Below are 17,791 nucleotides of genomic sequence, written 5' to 3'. Positions count from 1 at the left end.
AGTTAGGAGGTAGGCTCAGAGAGGGAGTGAAAGAGTCAAGGTAGAAACATAAAAAAGGTAAGAAGAGGTAACAACAAAGATCAAGACGAAAGAGCTGAAAAGCAAACGAATTGTACACACTTGAAGAGAGCTTACAACACACACATACTGCCATCTTTTTAAGTCCCCCTCTTCCTGTGTTTTAATCTGGCACTCTCTCCATCTTTCTGTTTTGCTGAGAAAAAAAAAGAAATTCTTACAATGTTCTGTCTTTCAAGTGATATCAGAAGTTTTAAAGACCAACTCCAGCTGGAGGAGCAGAGGAGTGCTCCCTCTGCACCCTAGAGAGTTAAGGAGATCACTTTTTAACCCCTCCTTCCCAACCCCACACCCTGCTGCTCCTCTTTTCCGTGCCTCAACACCAACATAAGAGGACAAGTGTGGGCTCTAAGCACCAGTGATCAAACACGAGCGGCTGCTGCGTACGCTAGGCTCAGGACTGTTGGCCTAATAGGATTGGAAGCCCCCAGGTGAGCCAAAGGACACCTCCAATCACTAGGCTGAGCTACAGTTCTAGCTATGGTACTGAGTGATATATAGTACTAAAAGGATCACCTTGGTTGTGAAGAATGCAGAGTGTAGTGTCATGGTTGAATGTGCATGTCAAAGTTTTGTGGGGGAAATGATGGATTTTAAAACTGCATGCGGTTTTAATGTGTCAGAACGATCTGGAAGTTTTGACTGTGCTAATCATGAGGTTCACAGCGTATAATGTGTGGAGCTGCAGAATAATCCTGTCTTTCTTTCTAGGTGTGAAAATCAGGGAAGGCTCTTTACACTGTAAACCCAGATATTGATTCAACTCAAAGAAAGTGAGTTCATATTACTTATATGTGTCTAATTTATTGACATTACTTGTTAATTCAGATTGAGCAGAACTTTTTCATATCCTTTTTATTGTAATTGTATCTTTAATCCTATCAACAGTTTCTACTGAAACAAACTGAGCTTATATTACTTAAATGTGTTATTTCTTCACATTCATTTTGATTTCTCAGGAAACTGTAGTTTTTAATGGCCTATCTTATCGTAATTATATATTTGATCTCAATATCATCAAGTTTTTCTTGTTAGCAACACACTGACCTTGTACACCTGCCAAACATCTAGTTTAAACCAGTGTCACTGATGAAATATAAACTTTTTGAGACAGAACTGAGACAAAGATTGCAAGTATATTTAAAGTTTCAACAAGTGAAGTTCTAGTAGGCAAGTTATTTGACCCAAATTTGAAGTCTTTGGTGAATGACGTGACTTCAGTCACAACATGGTAAGTTAGAATTCTCAAGGCTTAGTTACTTAACTGTTAGCTTGTCAGCTATTGTGTTCATTTGGAAAAGCACACAGTGAAGGTTCATGGGTGACGGTGGTGGGGGTTCCTCTTGTAACCAATGGGTTGCTGGTTCAAACTTTAGACAAGACACTTAACTTCATGAACGACATATTTTGAATATCAGGAACTGAAAAAGTGAAGTGAGGTCAATTCAAATAAACAATTTAACTTAATTCTTTTAACTAAGTATCTTGAGTTATTGTAACTTGGCTATTAGTACATTCAACTCAAATGTTCTTTTCCATTCCATTAGGGGCTCACACACATAGAACGTAGTCCACTTCACTCATTCAACTATTGTTTCATTACTTAAAAATGATAAGGCAACGAGAAACCTTGATATTTTTAAGTAGATTCTACTTATCCAGGTGTACTTGTAAGAACATAGGTGTAATGCATACGTTGTTCAACATTTGCACAAACTACTATGCTCATATGGTAAAACAAAAGCCTCACAGATCTTCTGCGCAGACATGAACAAATGAAGAGCACACATATATAATGTGCTCAGATAATCATGCACAGGCAGGGTTTTATAAACTCGTCACACCCTCAAAAAAAAAACAACACAATTACCAGAGCCTGAGCTCATCACTGACTAAGCAAAAGTCATCCAGCGTGTAAAACACACAATATAATTAGCACACATCAAGCTGCTGGGTCCTACTGTGCATTAATGATGCTTCCCTCTGAAGTGAATTATGGTTTGATGAGTGAGGGAGTTGGTTAGGAGGGGCTTTGTGGAGGAAACAAAACATCATTTGGAGTAGATAATCAGATGAAAAAGTGGGAAAGTTAGGAACACCTAAAATTGGTAGAACTTGGGTGAAACATTTTCAGTTTTCCAAAAAAAAAAAAAAAAAAAAAGAAAAACACGTAAAACAAGACAGTCAGAGACTACACACCTCTGCCACGCCATAGAAAAAAAAAATCCTGGATCCAGTTTACCACCAAAATTCGATGGATTCTTCCTTGGGCTAAGACACACCTCTAGTAAGATATTATTCATCAATAACTTTTTCTTTTGCTAACACACACACAACCTCCTTGGTGATGACAGATATAAACATTGAGCCACAAATGATTGGTAACATACTTGTGCAAAAACTATCATGTAGTAGATACAAAAATCATCCTGAAATGAATAAAATAAAATTACATCTTATTTATATGTACAGCAGCGTACAAATGTAATTTTGCCCCTTGAAATGTTTCACATATTGTTGCCCTAAAACCACAAACCTTTGTAAGTGTTACTGGGATTTTATGGGAAAGACCAACACAATGTATTGGATAACTTACAAAGAGGGACAACATGTTTTTTTCCCCAAATTAAACTGTAATGGTTTGATTTGCATTTACCCCTCTTACTCTGATACACCTGAATCAAATTCAAAGTAACAAATTCCCTTCAGAGATTCCTCAATTGAATCTACTTGTGTGTAATGTAATCTCAGTATAAACACATCTGTTAGTTAGGGCTTCCATGTTGGTTTCAGAACATTATTTAACAAACAACATCATGAAAACCGTTGACCCAAGCAGAAAGATTAAAAACAAAGTTGTGGAGAAGTAGAAGCAAAGTTAGATCATAAAGCAACATCTCAAACTTTGAACAACTCACAGATGACTGGTTATTCCATCATCAGGAACTCCAAAGAGTATGGCACAGCTGCAAACCTAACAAGCCATGCTAGTCCACCTAGAATAGCATTAATAAGAGAAGTAACCCAGAGGTCCAGAAAAACTCTTATTATAACTAATAAAAATTGCTACATTACTGTGAGGTTCAGACTTTCTTCAGCTGTGCTAAAGATAATTATACCTAGTAGCAGTAGCAGAAAGCCATTGCAAACTCAGCTTTCTGACATTTTGGATTCAAAGTTTATGTCCTCTTTCCCACTTATTTTATCTACAACTCTCTCTTTTCTTAAAAAGGAGGCCTTCATCTGCTTTACACTTGACCAGCCTTTGAAAACATAATTTGCACAGTCTTTCTGACACATACCTTACGGCCTGCCAGCAGATCCGCCTGGGGGGTCCGTAGCCTTTGGAGGCCTACGTGATAACTGACCCGGGAAACACAGGGGATCTGACCCCAGAAAAGCAGCTTTCCACCTGCTGAAGATCTGAGCAAAAGGGCAAAAGTTCAGATGGATACATCAGTAATACATGCAGTGTCACTAAAATTCACATAGCCTTTAACAGGAAATGTAAATTAATTTTAAAGAAAAGAGGAGTCACATTTTTACAGTATGTTTCTCCCTCTATCAAGTTGGTTACTATTGTCTGTTTGCCTGTTTTTTCATTATTGTTGCTTTAAGCAGAACAAATTCAAACAAAAGTTTGATCTTCTCCCAACTTCAAGAAAAAAGTAATGACCACAGTCAGAAAAAAGAAGATTCTGGCCATTTAGTTTGGCTCAGAATGTAAAAGTATATATAAAGCAGCTAGATGAGATTGCAATCCTTCCTAAGCACACTCTCATCTTTTTTCATTGTGCGCTGCGGAAAGGGAGCACATTGACACGTACCAAAAACATACACTGTACGCACTCGTAGACTCTAAACACTCAAGCATCCTGTCATTCATCCCACCTCAGTCTGGCTTTTTAAACCCAGCACTAATAAATTTATATTTACTGCCTCTCATTGAGGACTTTTAAATTATAGCATACAATAAACCTGGCACACACATCTCAAAAGCTCTTTCAGGGAATGTTAAAGCAATATAGCAAGCAATTTTCCAAAGTGGATTACAAATTTCACATCCAGGTTTTATTGCACATTACGATAACTTAACCACATCTAAATGTTCCACATAAATGGGAAATATGTGCTGCTTAATATGCTATTTTTCATTTTTTAAGAAGCGCTTTGCAAACCCTGCCAAGCACAGTGGCATGCTGGTTTGTGCGGTGGGGGAGTCAATAATCTTTATGAGGTGGATTTTAATTACAAGGAGATAACTGAGTATCCTCCTCACGGCAAGCTACCATCAATCTCTATTCTGCATCAGGCCTTGGCTCTCACACATACAGACACAGCATCTCACACACACACACACACACACTCTGTCTCAAACACGCAGATATCCTTTAAGACATGACTGATCAATCAATCAGCAATGTATTATTTTCATCTCTCTGAGGCAAACCTTATAAAAGCATATTCGACAGGCGTTGCTTGATGGCATTTTGCAATGCATACAAACACATGTGCTTCCACAGAAAAGCCCAGATGTACATACTCCATCCCAGACACACACACAGACAGGAGTGCTGGCAAAGTAATCCAGCTAAAAAAGGTTAAGGTTGGTGTTTTCCCAAAGAACGACAGTCTGCAAAAGGTCAGATCAATCATGTGCTAAGCATGTCTCGTAAGCAATCCATAAAGAGCTTGTTTTAAATAATAACATTTTATAGATCACTTAAAGACATAACCGTTCCACGGGCAGGTGGGGCCTCGCTCGCCAAAAGCTCCTTGATGCGACAAGAATTCAAATGCAACAAACATAATATGTTGTTACTGCACTTCATTTAATGAACCAGTGACATTTGTAGCAAAAACCCCTCTGCACACAGCACTTGGCAAGCGTCTCTGCTCAACATTGAGCAATTCTTTTAACGGAACATTGCGATGCAGGAGCCGGCTGTAAATGTGTCCCAGTCCTGAAACAAGTGCTTTTTTTCCTCCTTCAGATAGGGCAATACATTTTAAGATGGGTTACATTTGTAGCTGAACCAACTTAATTCCAGCTTTCTGGCAAGCAGCAGATGAAGAACTGCTTACCCAGCACTTTTTAATGGCACAAATGTTTAAGGGCTGATTTTGTGGCAGTTCAGTGACTTTATCTCAGGGCAGAAAAGAAGCAGGGCCAGATTGCCAAAACCCATGAAAGTCTGAGGATAAAGACAGAAACGTTAAAAAGGTGCCATCTGACTTTCAACGTCTTCAAGCTCAGCAGAAATAGACTGAGTTATGCTTTTTAGGAATTACAGTGAGGACAGTCTAGTCTAGTTTTACAAACGATGGCGTGCTTTTTTATTTCCCGGTCATAACAACAAAGTAGCTGCAGGCCTAGCTGGATGTCTTAGCAGGGAAGTTTAGAGACAGCTGGTTGAGCAACAAATCAAATCATTAAGTACATCCTCTAGAACATAGAACTAAAACTGGGTGCAGTGATCCACACTTACATTTGGCTGAAGAGATACCAAAAGCTAATGAGGTTGAATTTGTGCTCCGAGTTATGTCATTTGAGGACACTGTATCCTTGTTGTGTTAATTAAGGCTCAATGAAATGATGTAGATGAAACGTTTGCATGGCTAACAGCCATGGCAGCAAATACTACTGGGAGAGAGGGTTTCAAGTTAATAAGTTGTTTCTTTGTAATACGCAGAATGAATACAACTTGAATACAACCAAATTTGTTTTTACTCACAATGAGACATACAGTATTGTGCAAAAGTTTTAGGTGGGTGTGAAAAATTGCTGTAAACAAATAATGCTTTCATAAATATAAATGATGATTGTTTATTTTCATCAATTTACAAAATGCTAAGTGAGCGAACCGAAACATACAGCCAAAGTCATTAAGAACTATCTTCAGCATAAAGAAGAAAAAGATGGTAGGGCCCCCACAGAGCCCTGATCTCAACATTATCGAGTGTGTCTGGGATTACATGAAGACACAGAAGGATGTGAGAAAGCCTACATCCACAGAAGACCTGTAGTTAGTTCTCCAATATGTTTGGAACAACCTACCAGCCAAGTTCCCTCAAAAACTGTATGCAAATGTACCTAGAAGAAATGATGCTGTTTTGAAGGCAAAGGGTGGTCACACCAAATACTGATTTGATTTAGATTTCTCTTTTGTTCATTCACTGCATTTTGTTTATTGATCAAAATAAATGATTAACACTTACATTTTTGAAAGCATTCTTTGTTTACAGCATTGTTCCACACCTACCTAAAACATTTGCACAGTACTGTACATTCAGGAATATTTTTAGAAATGTAATTCCTAAAGTTAAGAAATGTGAAATAGCTGCATGTTGGAGCACTGGTTATCACATTTACTTGCAGTAAGAATCTCCAGGTTTGAATCCCTGCCAGGGGTCTTTCTGGATGGAGTTTGCATGTTCTCTCTGAGCATGCATGGGTTCGCTCCCGGTACTCCGGCTTCCTCCCACAGTCCTAAAACTTGGCTATAAGGTAAATTGGTGTCTCTAAATTGTACCCACACACCCTTAGTGGGCGTGGTTGTCTGTCTTGTGTGTCTCTGTCTTGCTCTGTGCTGGACTGGTGACATGTCCAGGTGTTCATTGACTCTCACCCTATGGCCCCCACTTTCATATCCAGGGCCTATAACCACAACCAAGTAACATGCTGACAGCACCTAGACATTGCTGTGTGAAAAAGATTTCCCTTTGACGAGAAATATTAAGGCGTTTTAATACTTTGTTACATTAGATGTTGTTACACTCCTTGTATTCTCAATTTCATTTTGTTTGTTAATAAAATAGCCATAAACCAGTTATTGACAGACTGGTTTACCTGCATTACTGACCTGCACAAAAAAAAAAATCTTATCTATCTATCTATCTATCTATCTATCTATCTATCTATCTATCTATCTATCTATCTATCTATCTATCTATCTATCTATCTATCTATCTATCTATCTATCTATCTATCTATCTATCTATCTATCTATCTATCTATCTATCTATCTATCTATCTATCTATCTATCTATCTATCTATCTGTCTGTCTGTCTGTCTGTCTGTCTGTCTGTCTGTCTGTCTGTCTGTCTGTCTGTCTGTCTGTCTGTCTGTCTGTCTGTCTGTCTGTCTGTCTGTCTGTCTGTCTGTCTGTCTGTCTGTCTGTCTGTCTATCTATCTATCTATCTATCTATCTATCTATCTATCTTGCTGATTAGCTTTTTGCATGTTTTCCACTGGTATTTTGATTTGGTAATGAGCTCCAAGTCTTTGAAGTTGGACGGCCTCTTTGCCACTCTAGTCTGTAGCTCTCCACACATTTTCTATAAGATCCAAAATAGGTCTCTGGCTGAGACACTGCAAAATATTAATATTACTTCCAGTCAGAAGACATATATTGGTAAAATTAAAAGATTACTTTAAACCTACACTACCGGTCAAAAGTTTTAGAACACCTTTCTCACTTAATGGGTCTCTTCCAAACTTACTGTTAGAGAGCTGCAGAGAAAGAGTAGCATCTTGGGGTCACTGTGTCTCACTAACAACCATTAGATGGGATCTACATGCCAACTGGTTGAATGGGAGGGATGCCAGAACAAAGGTTCTACATTTTTCAGTGATATGCTATTGTAATAAAAGGCTTTTTGCATCTCTGCAAACACATTGCCCTTTGTCTGTATAATAACAATTAACATTAAGCAAAACAGAGGTAAACAAGAGAAACATTGTTTACAATTCCTCGTACTCGTACTCGTCGTCTTCCGCTTATCCGGGACCGGGTCGCGGGGGCAGCAGACTCAGCAGAGACGCCCAGATGTCCCTCTCCCCAGACACCTCCTCCAGCTACTCCGGGTGGAGCCTTGCCACCACGGAACTTTTTAACCACCTCGGTGACTTCAGCCTGGGTGATGAAAGAGTCCAACCCCAAGTCCCCAGCCTCTGTTTCCACCACGGAATGCGTGATGGAAGGATTGAGGAGATCCTCGAAGTACTCCTTCCACCGCCCGATAATGTCCTCAGTCGAGGTCAGCAGCCTCCCACCCCCACTATAAACAGTGTTGGCGAAGCACTGCTTCCCCCTCCTGAGGCGCCGGACAGTTTGCCAGAATCGCTTCGAGTAGTCCTTCTCCATGGCCTCACCGAACTCCTCCCAGGCCCGAGTTTTTGCCTCTGCCACAGCCCGGGCCACAGCACGCTTGGCCTCACGGTACCCGTCAGCCGCCTCAGGAGTCCCACAAGCCAACCACAGCTGATAGGACTCCTTCTTCAGCTTGACAGCATCCCTTACTGCCGGTGTCCACCACCGTGTTCTGGGATTGCCGCCACAACAGGCACCGCAGACCTTACGGCCGCAGCTACAGGCAGCAGCATTGACAATAGATGCAGAGAACATGGTCCACTCGGACTCTATGTCTCCAACATCCCCCGGGATCTGGTCAAAGCTCTCCCGGAGGTGGGAGTTGAATACATCCCTGGCTGAGGGCTCCGCCAGGCATTCCCAACAGTCCCTCACTATGCGCTTGGGCCTGCCAAGTCTGTCCGGCTTTCTCCTCCTCCAGCGGATCCAACTCACCACCAGGTGGTGATTAGTGGACAGCTCAGCCCCTCTCTTCACCCGAATGTCCAAAACATGCGGCCGAAGGTCTGATGATACGACAATAAAGTCGATCATCGACCTCCTGCCTAGGGTGTCCTGGTGCCAAGTGCACTGATGGACACCCTTATGTTTGAACATGGTGTTCATTATGGAAAATCCGTGACTAGAACAGAAGTCCAATAACAAAACACCACTCGGATTCAGATCGGGGAGGCCATTCCTCCCGATCACGCCTCTCCAGGTGTCACTGTCGTTTCCCACGTGGGTGTTGAAGTCCCCCAGCAGAATAATGGAGTCCCCGGGAGGGGCACCAAGAAGGCCGGGTACTCCGCACTACCGCTCGGCCCGTAGGCCGAGACGACAGTCAGAGACCTATCCCCAACCCGAAGGCACAGGGATACGACCCTCTCATCCACTGGGGTAAACCCCAATACGAGACGGCTGAGCTGGGGGGCAACAAGCAAACCCACACCAGCCTGCCGCCTCTCACCGTGGGCCACTCCACAGTAGAAGAGAGTCCAACCCCTCTCAAGGAGATGGGTTCCACAGCCCACGCTGTGCGTGGAGGTGAGCCCGACTATTTCTAGTCAATATCTCTCGACCTCCCGCACAAGCTCAGGCTCCTTCCCCCCCAGCGAGGTGACATTCCACGTCCCTAGAGCCAGCCTAAGCATCCGGGGATCGGGCCGCTGAGGTCACCACCTTCGTCCGCCACCCAATCCTCTTTGCACCGGTCCCTCACGGTTCCCCCTGCAGGTGGTGGGCCCACTGGGGGAATGGCCTCGCGTCTCTCGTTCGGGCTTGGCCCGGCCGGGTCCCGCGAGGAGCAACCCGGCCACCAGCCGCTGTCCAGCGAGTCCCTACCCCAGGCCTGGCTCCAGGGTGGGACCTCGGCTCCGCCGTACCGGGCGACGTCACGTGCCTCGATATTTTCGTCCTCATGAGGGATTCTTGAACCGCTCTTTGTCTGACCCATCACCTAGAGCCTGTTTGCCATGGGAGACCCTACCAGGGGCATTTAGGCCCTAGACAACATAGCCTCTAGGATCATTTGAGCCCTCAAACCCCTCCATCACGTTAAGGTGGCGGTTCAAGGAGGAGTGTTTACAATTCCATAAAATTTATTCATGTTTTCTGATTTGTGCTGTTGCATTTTACAAATTAAAAATAGAATATGTTGCTCTTCATTTACATCTTTCCCTTTGTTACAACTGGCAAGTGTGTTCAATTTGACTTCTTTCAGCTGTCCTCCTCTCCTCTCTGCCCGCTTTCTGCTCTGTGCACATCAACATGCCCTGACATATGTTTGAAATTGAGCACAAAATGCACGGGTTTACATTTGAGTTTATGCGTGCGTCGGGCGGTAATCTGACTCTTTAATTGCGGATTCATACGTGTGCTACTGTTAGGATTTGTAGTTGCGTGGCAGCATATGTTCCTGCTGTGAGAACGTGTGTGTAAGTATGTAAAGCGTGAGTGTATGTGCTTCCATCAGGGAGAGAGGAAGTGTGTTTGTGTTGGTGTGTGTAGGTTTGCGTGCATTTATGTACACAAAATGAGTATACCTGAGTGTGTGCACGTGTCAGCATGTTGGCCTGTGTTTATATTTGTATGTGAATGTTTCTGTGTGTCTGAGTGAATGAGCGCTGTCAGGTGCTGCTCCATGCTGTGCCAGCTGCATCTGGAGCCATCTGTGTTGCGGCTCAGTGGGAGCTGAGCGGATGACTTTAATGTACTTGAACCCCAGACAGACCTTTCCCAGACAGTCGTCAGTATTAAACCAAGACAACTGGGCCCAGTCAAGCTGAACCAGCGGATCTGGGTGGTGAGCAGAAGACAGACGCTTTGGTTACACTATAACCCCCAGTCTGACTCGCTGGGGAGTATTTTGGCAGCCAGATACACACAAACACTGGAATCTGTTTGTTCTAATGATGCAATAGTAATATATGAGAATACTCTCAGCTGCTCATATTTTAGGTTTTCATTCATTTCAAATTCAAAGTCAAACTGTTAAAGAAAACCTTGCAAACATAGATTTGTTTAAGAAGTCATAAAAAGCAAGCAAAAACATAATAATAAAATGGTAAGATATGTGACTGTATGCATGCATTACCATTTAAGGACATTTGAGAGCAAATACACAACATATTATGTTGCACTAGTAAGACATTTTTGACCACTTATAGCAGAATTTTCACTGCATCTAAGTTGTACACGGACTGTAAGATTATTTAATTCCAAAACAGAAGAAATAATGATAAATGATAAAGTTATCAAATGTCAAAATATGAAATACCTAGATGTTCTTTTTGGGTACAGTGGCTGCAGTCCGTGTCAGGATCTGGGTTTGTGTTTTTGTGCTCATTCTCAGGTGGTGCTGAAGCTCTCAGGTGTGCTGGGTGACAGGTGCGACTTATTCCACTGATTGCCAGGAGGAGTACTTAAGCAGGAGGCTGCCAGCACTTCAATGCGAGTGTTTTGCCACAGTGGTACAAACTCTAGCCACGCTCCAAGTTATGTGTCGTACTTCAACCTCGTTTAACTTTGTTTTTTGCTCCTCTGCAGATTTTGAAAGCCTAAGCTTTGGATCTATGTCACTGAGTTTTCTGGACTATGTTTCTGAAAGTTACTCTGGATGATCAAGCCTGTCTTCGCTCTGAGGATTCCTATCCTGTGATCTATCTTTGTTTGGATTTGCATCAAGCTGGTAGCTTCCTGTCCACTTCGTCTCCTGAGCCAAGCCACAAGCGTACCCTGTCCACCCTCCAACATAAGCTACTGCACATCAAACTTGTTTACTGTAACCTGAGCTCCAAAGAACATCACCAAGTGAACTCTCTACGGATATACCTGCTTAAGACCTGGATCCTGAATCTCATTCCCCCTGGCGACTTGACCATCATAACTCAGTAAGCCGATCTCAGTATCAAAGTAACTATTTGCTCTTAGCTTCGTTTTTCCCTCCATTACCCATACTCATCCATTCTCTTCACTTCTCTCCTTACAGTGAGATATTTTGCCCGTTCCGTTCCTGACTATATCTTCAATAAACAATATTTATTTTACTTCCTCCTACTGAGTGTTCTCTGTATGTGGGTCCGAGCTATTTCGAACATAATGGCAGTCCGGAGTTTGAATATACCCAGACCTAAACCATTGCCTTGTAATTCTGGTTGTATATTTATGGTTATTGTCCTGCTGGATGAATATAAAGCAAAGCATCTCCACATCATAATGCTGCCAGCTTCATGTTTCACGATTGGGATTACGTGTTCTGGGTTTTGTGGAGGTTACATATATGACCTTACTTACCATTTTACATAAAAAAAACAAAAACAAAACAAACAAAATGGCTGTCATCAGACAAGACTGCTTCCTTCCACCTGTTTGCTTTTTCCCCCTAAAAGCTTTTGTAAAAAGTGCATATAGAACTTATGTTTATGTTGAAACAGTAATTTTCTTGACGATTTCCACAAAGGCCAGATATTGAGGTCAATATCTTCATAATGCCTTGGTCTTCATAATGCTATTTGTTCACTAATGTTCTCTGATAAACATCTGAGGCCTTTGCAGAACCAATCTATTAATATGATTAATTTACACACAGGTAGTCTGCATTTAATAATTAGGTGACTTCTAAAGCCAGTTATTTGCAATGGGTTCTATTTTGAGGTGCCAGAGTAAAGAGCCATGCATACAAATAAACACCTTTTCAGATTTTTATTTGTAAAATATTTTGATGAGGGCTGCATGGTAGTGCAAATGGTAGCACTATTGCCTTGCAGCAAGAAGGTCTTGAGTTCAACTCCCGGCTGGGGGTCTTTCTGCATGGAGTTTGCATGTTCTCTTGGTACATGTGTGGGTTCTCTCTGGTTAATTGGTCTCTCTCAATTGCCTTAGGTGTGCATGGTTGTTTTTCCTGTGTGTCTCTGTGTTGCCCTGCGATGGACCTGTCCTGGGTGTACCCTGCCTTTTGGCCGTAAACCACTGGAGATAGGCACCAGCTCCCCCGTGACCCGCTATAGAAGAAGCAGGTATAGAAAATGGATGAATGGATATGTTGATGAATCTGTATCATTTTCCTTCCAATTAATATACCAATAAAATACTTAGAAGTTTATGGCTCTAATGCAACAAAATGTGAAAGCATTAAAGGAGGGTAAAATGTTTTGAAATGAACTATATGGTTGGTTTTTGTGACCACATAGAATTTAGAACTATTATATTCTTCTATATCCCACCAGTGTCTAAACAATTATTCTCATTGTGGGCATTTAGACCATATTTTCCTGTGGCTGAAGGTCTGAAGTTTTCCATAGAATATTTTTAACGCTACCTATTTTGTTATGTTTGTTTTAAATTATCTGTCATAGTCTTGTATTCAGCAGAATAACATAAACAGAAGCATCTCCATGGAAAATGATAACTACACATAACACTTCATCCACTAAACCACCCACAACTCAGTAAATCAACACAACAAAGACAGTGTGGTGGCCAAGTAATGATTCTGCAGTAACAATATGATTAGTGAAGCACAAAATCAATTAATGCAGCAGTAGAATCAATAGGTGTCTCTCAGCATATATGTCCTGCAGTTAATTAATAAACAAAAAAGGCATTAAGCAGCAGAGCATCAGACTGTGGCGTAAACTGTCATCAGTCACAATGTGTGTACTGATCACATCAGCAGGAAGGCAAAGGCAAAACGTGGACAGATATAAATGTGAGTACAGTAAATAGAAAAACACACGCTCACAGGCAAGAGAGTATGAACATGCAGTACACACAAATTCAAACACAAACACACGCACAACCCTTCTCACACATGCACAATTATTTAAAATTCTAAACTTTTACTCTCAACCAAAGACCTGGAGATTCAGAGTATTTGTAGCGTTCTGTTAACCACTGCATCCCAAACAATATTAGCACAAATTTGTAATGGGCCCAGAGTTAGATGAGGCTTGAACTAAGATGGAACCAGGACCAGGCTTTCAGCATCAGACCTACAATACTCCATTTTTCAGGGTTGATAAACCACTATCATCCAGACAAACAAGAATGCAAACAGCATATTACCACACAGAAGCCATAGCTTACATACAGTTCCTTGCAAGTATCCACACCCTTAAACTTTTCTTTTTTTTTTTTTTTTTACAATTTTTCATCTTACAAACACAGATTTCAATGTATTGTATTGAAATTTTGAAAATGTTAACCAATTCTTCCACAAGCTCAGTTGATGTGATATAGTGTCTTTGAACATCACTTTTCAAGTCTGGTCACAGATTCCTTAATTGGACTTGGGTCTGAACTTTGGCAGGACCATTGAAACACTTAAAGGTCTTAATATAAATCATTCAACTGTTGCTCAAGGTGGATGTTTAGTGTCTTCACCCTGCTGCAACATGTATCACAACCTCAGTCTTAAGTCTTTTGCAGCTTCTAACAGGTTTTGTTAATGGATTGGCCTTCTTGGTACTCATCTTCCCATCAAGTCTGACCAGCTTCGATGTCCCTGCCAAAGAAAAGCATCCGCATAGCATGAAAATGCCACTACCATGGTTCATTTGGCAATTGGGTAATGGGTGATGTGTAGTGTCAGTTTTACAACACAGACGGTGCTTTTCATGGAGATCAAACCGTGCAGGTTTGGTCTCATCTGACCAGAGCTTCTACGAGTATTTTGTAGTATGCAAAACATTTTGAAAATCATTTACCATTTTTATTCTACTTCACAATTCTTTGTGTTGGTCTATCACACAAAATCCTTTTACATAAAGTCATGCAGTTTATAGACACTTGCCATGCACTGTAATATCTAAAACTTATTAGCCTTTGATGACAAACCTGAAGAACTATTTACTTGGATTCAAAGTGCCTTCTAATCTTTTTTTTGTCCTCAGTTTTCATTAACAATACAATTTTTATGGAATCCTTATTTTGTATTCTGGCTAAATACACTGGACAAAGATTTCTATTGTTGCTATAAAATCTGTATTCTAGTTATAGATTGCATACAACTCACAATAGGATTCAACAACTACAGTTTTAGTAAATTTGACTGCAATTAATAGCAATTATTTTCTGGTTAATCTTGTAACCATCAGTATAAATAATAATAATTATATTCCATTTTAGACATTTGCATTCCATTGTTGTTCAAACCAAAGAATATCTAATGTGAAAGTGTTAAAGTGATTGTTTTCTCTAGAAAATATATCCTGATAGAGGTGACCGTATCTATTTTAGCTGAGCCACATGGTCTCTTACATCATTAAAATTCCTTCTCACCTCAATCATGTGATACAACCCAGGCTGTCAGTCTTTTCATCACAATAGAAAAAAAACAATAAGATTTCTATCGGTAAAACTATTACCAGTTGTAATAGGTTTAGAGCTGCCCAGCTTTAACTCTGTAAGGCAACAGATAACTTTAAGTAGAAGACTGTTTGTATACATCCTCTGCTGCCACTGATACACAAGCGCCTTAGAGCCCAAGAGAGGAAGCTATCTGCATTGTAAAAAAATACACTTTACATAAGTAAAAAAACCCCAAAACAAACAGTGTTATCTTTCAGAAGGTGGAACCTTTCTTACTTTTTTAAATGTTTATGGGAGTGGTTTCAGTGTAGCACCGTGCTGCTGATTAAAAGGGGAATCTTAATCAGGTGGTAGGGTCTGTCGGGGGCCCCTGGGGCCGAGAGTGTTCTACATCCTGTCAGACACTGCAGAGAAACAATCAATCATCAGAGTGACTCCTCGACAGCAGAGAGAGGGAGGTAAAAGAAGATTGGAGAGATGAAGGTACAGTGTCGAAAAAACAATGGGGAACAACAGGGACAGGAGCAAAATGGAAAAAAAGCGATGGAGGAGACGAGATGGTAGAAATCGCAAGATGGTGGGGGAGAGAAGAAATGAGACCGTGACATTGCAGAGAGTAACTTACTTTTCTAAATATGAGGATGATGCCCATGAAAATCCAATGAGTCGGGTTAGATTAGGAGCCATTCCGCAAGCTAGTAATTCAGCATTGAAAGCCAAGGCCACGTCAAAGCTCGTAACATCTGATGTCTAACATTTTCAGAGTTGGCTCTGTCACACTAACCTTTGCCTGTACCTGTTTGTTTCACTGTCCTGGAAGTGTCATCCTTTCACCTTGTAAAATTGATTGAATTTTGGCCCTGCAGATAAACACCTGAGAAATGAGAGCAGAGGGAACAAGAGCTGTCTGAGGCCTGCGTAATGTTGCAGCTCTTTAAGAAAAAAACACCATCTTAAATAAAAAGGCATCAACAGTCCTCAGTGACAGGTGGAATTCTATATCTTGCTGTGGATGAGGAACAGGACACAGCCACCAAACACACACTCCCTGGACATATTTTGCTTATTCGAAAGGACTCAGTCATGCATGAACTCCGGAAGACTCCACAAAGAGGATTTCCTGCTCTGTCCACATGGAGCAGAGTAGCTATAATGGACAAACAGCAGATCCCATAAAGGTGATTTATTGGAATTTAAAGAGATGAGCATTCTTGGCGCAGCATAAAGGATATTAGGTACTCAAAGGGAGGGCTTGGAGACAGATCATCTTCCAAACCTTTTAATCTGTTCTCTGGAACTATAATAACAAAATGCTCCTTTTAATATGTCTCAGCATTAAAGGACATCTTTGTAAGAAATTGTGAAACCTTGACAACATAGGAAAATAGGTCTGGAGGTTAGTTCAGGGCTAAAAGTGAAAGAAAAAGGTTTGGCTCACCTCTCGCCCCATCCACTATGAAAATACATTGCCACAATCTTAAATAATAAAAAGGAAAAAAAAAAAAAACCAACAGAAAAACTACCAGCCAATAAGACAGTGAGGAGAACATAGCAAACAAATAGTCACAACACATCTTGAGATGCAACGAAACAGAAGCCTTGGGTTAAAATAGAAAAAGAGAGAAAAAAAACCAACAATGGGAGGGAAAAGGAAATGCGCAGCTGACAAAAGTGGCTCAAGCATCATACATCAAGCACTTGTTACCTCTCCCGGTGCTTGTGATTGCACATGACTGCAAACAAGTCAGTGATAAAAATCTGAAGAAAGATGAGACCGATCGGCCTGGCTTTAAAGATCATCAATCACAGCCCTGTAAGCTCGGATATTATTAGTTCAAGTAAAGCTGCACTCTTCCATTTTATGGACATCATAAAAGACTTTGGTGGCAGGGTGGAAGTGGAACGGAGAGGATCCCCCCAGTGTTTTTTTTAACTAGAACTGGGATGAATGTGTTTGGAAACAGACTGGATGGATGGACAGCTCTAATCTGGTAATGCTAACTGAATCACTTACACTGCTTTGTGCTCCCCCAGGGGAAAGGAGAGCGCAAGAGTAAGGCCTTGCTTTCTTGGTTGCAATATGCCGAATCAGTAGAGAGAAAAAAGCACATTTGAGCAAAGTTTTCCTTGGATCTTGGTGTTGACCGAAACCGACTGCAAGTGATGCCTGAGTCCCAGTAAATCAGATTCATGATGGCAGTATTAGGTGCGCTCTCTGTATTTAGTTTTACTGTCAAATATGACACATTTATTTTTATCTCCTGTCAGACATTTCCTTTATAACGGCTAACATAACAAGTAATGATTAATGAGAGTTTGTAAAGATATCCTAGTGTAGTGGTGCTAGTGAATAATATATTTATACAAGTCACATTAAACAACAATTAAAAAGCATAGATGATTTCTTTCCTCAAATTTAAAAAGATGAGACTTCATTAAAATGTGTGGTCATTGTCCTCTAAATGTTTTATAGAAATTATAGCCTGTTATTAAAAATGTTTGCACAGTATTGCACAGATTATTTATTAGCTAAATGACAGGGAAAGCCATTTTGCACAAGTTTTTTTTTTTTTTTTAACTTTCAATCTTAGCAAGCTAGAAATGGGCTGGGTACCAGTATCAAGATATACCAAGCTAAGGTACTTGTTTCTTATTTCTTGCAGGAAGTCCCCCCCTCGTCCAAAAGGCTGCTTTAGTTTTGATCATGGGTAGGGAGTTTCAGCCCAATATACGAGTAGTTCTAAAACAAGAGAGAAGTCCAGCTGACCTG

The 17,791-nt window shown here is 41.0% G+C and overlaps 1 long non-coding RNA gene across 1 annotated transcript; it reads left to right on the top strand.

The window, feature by feature from the left end:
* The first annotated feature begins 284 nt into the window (after positions 1–284).
* Positions 285–11,746, top strand: LOC124878333. The gene is made up of 4 exons (XR_007040719.1): positions 285–509; positions 790–851; positions 11,066–11,603; positions 11,702–11,746. It is a non-coding gene; the product is annotated as an uncharacterized LOC124878333 (long non-coding RNA).
* The last annotated feature ends 6,045 nt before the right edge of the window (positions 11,747–17,791 follow it).

Source organism: Girardinichthys multiradiatus, chromosome 12 (genome assembly GCF_021462225.1).
Source record: "Girardinichthys multiradiatus isolate DD_20200921_A chromosome 12, DD_fGirMul_XY1, whole genome shotgun sequence".
Taxonomy (NCBI): domain Eukaryota; kingdom Metazoa; phylum Chordata; class Actinopteri; order Cyprinodontiformes; family Goodeidae; genus Girardinichthys; species Girardinichthys multiradiatus.
Note: the sequence above shows the minus strand (reverse complement) of the source record. Positions and strands in the feature narration are given on the sequence as shown.